At 36.1% G+C, this 5218-nt stretch overlaps 1 non-coding gene across 1 annotated transcript; it reads right to left on the reverse strand.

Annotated features, from left to right (window-relative positions):
* Positions 1–435: 435 nt before the first annotated feature.
* Positions 436–542, reverse strand: LOC139856681 (small nucleolar RNA R71). Its single transcript, XR_011762146.1, has one exon. It is a non-coding gene; the product is annotated as a small nucleolar RNA R71 (small nucleolar RNA).
* Positions 543–5218: the final 4676 nt, after the last annotated feature.

A 5218-nucleotide genomic window follows, 5' to 3' on the forward strand; every position in this document is an offset into this window, starting at 1 on the left:
GAAATCATTAAGTCAAAATCCTCTAGTGATTTAGATTCAACAAATTCAATCATGGAAAATCTAAAACTTCTAAGTATGGAAGACCGAATGAGAGCTAAACGCACTGGCCAAGGTCATGCCATTACTCAACCAGACATTAATGCGCCAGATTAGGAAATCAAAGGACAAATCCTACACATGGTAACTAATCAATGCCAATTTAGTGGTACGCCGAAGGAAGATCCAAACGAACATCTTCGTACCTTTAATAGGATCTGTACTTTATTTAAAATCAGAGAAGTTAAAGATGAACATATCTATCTCATGTTATTTTCATGGACTTTAAAGGGAGAAGCTAAAGATTGGTTAGAATCGTTACGTGAAGGGGCGATTGATACATGGGATGTCTTAGTTGAAAATTTTCTTAAACAATTCTTTCCGGCATCTAAAGCCGTGAGACTTCAAGGAAAAATAGTTACGTTCACACAAAAGCCAAATGAAACTCTATATGAGGCATGGACAAGATTTGAAAAGTTATTGAGAGGATGTCCTCAACATGGTTTAGACACTTATCAAATAGTACAATAAATTCTACCAAGGATGCGATATTACTACACGAAAAGACATCGATATAGCAGCTGGTGGTTCCATTATGAAGAAAACCGCTACTGAAGCTTACAAAATTATTGATAACACTGCTTCCCACTCACATGAGTGGCACCAAGAAAAAGATATTGTTAGATCATCTAAAGCGGCTAGAGCCGATTCTAGCCATGACTTTGAATCCATTTCCGCAAAGTTAGATGCTTTTGAAAGACGAATGGAAAAGATGACTAAGGATATTCACGCAATACGAATTAGTTGTGAGCAGTGTGGAGGACCACATTTGGCAAAAGATTGTCTCAGTATTGAACAAACAATGGAACAAAGAGAGAATGTTTCATACATGAACCAAAGGCATGGAAATAATTATCAGAATAATTATCAACCGCCAAGACCAAACTACAATCAAAATCAGAATTATAACCGAAATGTTCCATACAACAACCAACAAGGTCCTAACAATCAACAAGTATCTAATAATACTTACAATCAGCAAAGACCTATTTTTCCAAATAAACCACCACAAACCGATGATAAAAAGTCAAATTTAGAAGACATGATGTCGAAGCTAGTTGAATCTCAAACGCAGTTTTTCACATCTCAAAAACAAACTAATGAACAAAATGCTCAAGCATTTAGAAATCAACAAGCTTCAATCCAAAATCTGGAACAAGAAGTAACCAACCTAGCAAGGTTAATAGGTGAAAGAAAACCGGGATGTCTACCTAGTGATACAAATGCTAACCCCTGAATGAAACAGCTAAAACCATTACTACGAGAAGTGGTATTACACTTAAATCACTGGAAATACCTGTAATTTCTGATGATTCTACTCTTACTACACAGGCACCACAGCCTGAGCAAGAAAAGGAATTAGAACCGGTAGTTGAAAAGGTTAATGAAGATAACACAGTTAAGGCTAAACCTTATATTAAACCATACCAACCACCACTTCCTTACCCAAGTAAAATGAGAAAAGAAAGACTTGAAGCCGAATAATCCAAATTCTTGGATATGTTTAAACAAATAAATGTCGTTCTTCCTTTCATTGATGTGATTTCAGGAATGCCAAGATATGCTAAATTCTTGAAAGATCTAATTACCAATAGAAAGAAAATGGAAGAACTTTCGGCTGTCATAATGAATGCTAATTGTTCTGCAGTGCTGTTGAATAAACTACCAGAAAAACTCTCTGACCCAGAAGTTTCACAATTCCATGTTTTCTAGGAAGTCTTAGTTCAATAGAAGCATTGGCAGACTTAGGTGCTAGTATAAATTTAATGCCGTATTCACTATACGCTAAACTAGACCTTGGAGAATTGAAACCAACAAGAATAAGCATACAACTAGCAGATCGATCAGTAAAATATCCTAGAGGGATAATGGAGAACATGCTAGTTAAAGTTGGTACTTTAGTATTTTCAGTAGATTTTGTTATTCTAGACATGGAAGAAGATTATCGAGTTCCTCTTATATTAGGAAGACCAATCTTAAACACGGCGAAAGCAATAATAGAAGTGTTTGGTAAGAAATTTACCCTAAGTATAGAGGACGAGAGTGTTACCTTTTCTGTTGATAGAGCCATGCAACAACCACAATCTGCAGATGATACATGTTATTATATTCAAACTATAGATTCACATGCAGAATTGTTAGAAGAATTTCCAGAATTACAAGGAACTAGAGAGGGCAATGGATCTAAATTAATCCGAGATCCACGAATACCCGTGCCCGTGATGGGTGGATAAAATCCAAAATCTTTACCCGCGGGTGGGCGATGGATGTAATTTTGTACCCGCAGACGGGTCGCGGGTGGGTGATGGATGTAATCAATCCGTTGCGGGTAAAATCCGATCCGAAAATCCGTAATGCCCGCTTGAATAATCCGCGGATATACCCGTTCTAAATGAGTGAAAATAACTCTAGTAATTCGTCAACGTACTTTATGATTAGTTATAGCAACTAAATTTTAATTATTGATTTTAAACATTCTAACTTCGCATATATTAGTAAGAAAAGTATAAATAATATTATATGTTTTCTCATTTTATTATATCATAAACATGAATATATTATTGAATGATGTTTTTTATATCACTTTGAATTACGTAATGATAATTATTTTTGAATATTTAAATTTACATATATTTCATGAATAAGATCCGCGGGTAAACCCGTGACCCACGAATATCCGTGAATACGGGTGATGGATCTAAAAATAAATCCGTTAACCAAGATCCGCGGATTAAAGGATCGTAAAAAAATCCGCGGGTGCGGATGATGGATGCAGTGGATCCGCGCACACGACCCGCGGGTGCCATTCCTACAAGGAACAGGAGAATGTTCTTTAGGAGAAGGAACTGTACCAATTGATGAAGCTGAAATGTTAGCCGCACTTATGGCTAATGAATACGAACCAACAACAGAAGAACTTCAAATGCTAAAAGAGGAAGACAGATATTGATATAAATCATCGATAGAAGAACCACCGATATTAGAGTTAAAGCCACTTTCAAACCATTTGGAATACGCTTATTTACATGGTGAATCTGAATTACCTGTAATAATATCGTCTTCTCTTACGGAAAATGAAAAATCTCAAATCATTTCTGTGCTAAAAGCTCATAAACCAGCTATTGCATGGAAGATTCATGACATTAAAGGCATAAGTCCTTCGTATTGGACACATAAAATCCTTATGGAAGAAGGTCATAAAACCTATGTGCAACGCCAACGAAGACTAAATCCTAATATGCAAGATGTTGTTAAGAAAGAAATTATTAAACTGCTAGATGCAGGTTTAATTTATCCAATCTATGATAGTCCATGGGTAAGCCCAGTTCAATGCGTACCTAAGAAGGGTGGCATGACTGTCATCACAAATGAAAAAGATGAGCTTATTCCTACTAGGACTGTAACAGGATGGCGTGTCTGTATTGAATATAGAAAATTAAATTACGCTACCAGAAAAGATCACTTTTCCCTTACCTTTCATTGATCAAATATTGGAAAGGTTAACCAGGAATAGTTACTATTATTTTCTTGACGGTTTTTTTGGATACTCTCAAATTCCAATCGCACCAGAGGACCAAGAGAAAACCACGTTCACGTGCCTTTATGATACTTTTGCTTACAAACGCATGCCATTTGTACTTTGCAACGCCCCGGCAACCTTTCAAAGGTGCATGATGGCAATTTTTCACGACATGATAGAAGAATGCATGGAATTTTCATGGATGACTTTTCAGTCTTCGGTGATACTTTTGAAACATGTCTAGTTAATCTTGAACGAATGCTTATTAGATGTGAGCAATCAAATCTAGTTCTTAATTGGGAGAAATGTCATTTCATGGTTAAAGAAGGCATCGTTCTTGGTCATAAAATTTCAAAGGAAGGAATTGAAGTGGATAGAGCTAAAGTAGATGTAATTTCTAAACTTCCACATCCCACCAATGTTAGAGGAGTTAGGAGTTTTCTAGGGCATGCCGGTTTTTACTGACGTTTCATAAAAGATTTTTCTAAAATTTCCACTCCTATGAATAAACTCCTTGAAAAGGATGCTCCATTCATCTTTTCGGATGAATGCATCAAATCTTTTAATATTCTTAAAGAAAAACTCACTAATGTGCCGATCATGATAACTCCAAATTGGAATCTACCATTTGAACTCATGTGCAATGCAAGTGATTTTGCAATGGGAGCTGTTTTAGGACAAAGGATTGAAAAACGATTTCAACCTATTTATTACGCTAGTAAGACATTACAAGGAGCACAAATGAATTACACAACTACTGAAAAAGAACTCCTTGCTATTGTCTTTGCTTTTGATAAATTTCGTTCATATCTTGTTCTAGCTAAAACGGTGGTCTATACAGATCATTCTGCTCTTAGATACTTTTTTTCAAAACAAGATGCCAAACCACGATTAATCCGTTGGATTTTACTCTTACAAGAGTTCGATATTGAAATTCGAGACAAAAAGGGAGCAGAAAATCTCGCCGCTGATCATCTTTCTCGCCTTGAAAATCCTGAATTAGAAGTTCTAAATGAATCGGCTATACAAGATAACTTTCCTGATGAATATCTTTTGAAGATCGATTATAATGAAATTCCAAGGTTTGCAGACTATGCAAACTACTTAGTATGTGGATTCCTTGAAAAAGGGTTGTCGTACCAAAAACGAAAGAAATTCTTTAGTAATATAAAACACTATTTTTGGGAAGATCCACATTTGTTTAAAAGTTGTCCCGATGGAATTATACGCCGATGCGTATTCGGAGATAAAGCTAGTCAAATCTTAAACCATTGTCACACAGGACCAACATGAGGGCATTATGGGCCTCAACTTACAGCAAGGAAAGTCTACGACGCTGGATTCTATTGGCCTACAATTTTCAAAGACGCACACCTTCTTTGTAAATCCTGTGATGCTTGTCAAAGGGCCGAAAAAATAAGTCAACGTGATGAAATGCCACAAAATGTCATTCAAGTATGTGAAGTATTTGACGTTTGGGGTATTGACTTTATGGGTCCATTTCCAAAATCTCATAACAATCTCTACATTCTCATTGCCATTGATTATGTATCTAAATGGGCGGAAGCACAAGCTCTCACAACTAACGATGCACGAGTTGTA

Source organism: Rutidosis leptorrhynchoides, chromosome 6 (genome assembly GCF_046630445.1).
Source record: "Rutidosis leptorrhynchoides isolate AG116_Rl617_1_P2 chromosome 6, CSIRO_AGI_Rlap_v1, whole genome shotgun sequence".
NCBI lineage: Eukaryota > Viridiplantae > Streptophyta > Magnoliopsida > Asterales > Asteraceae > Rutidosis > Rutidosis leptorrhynchoides.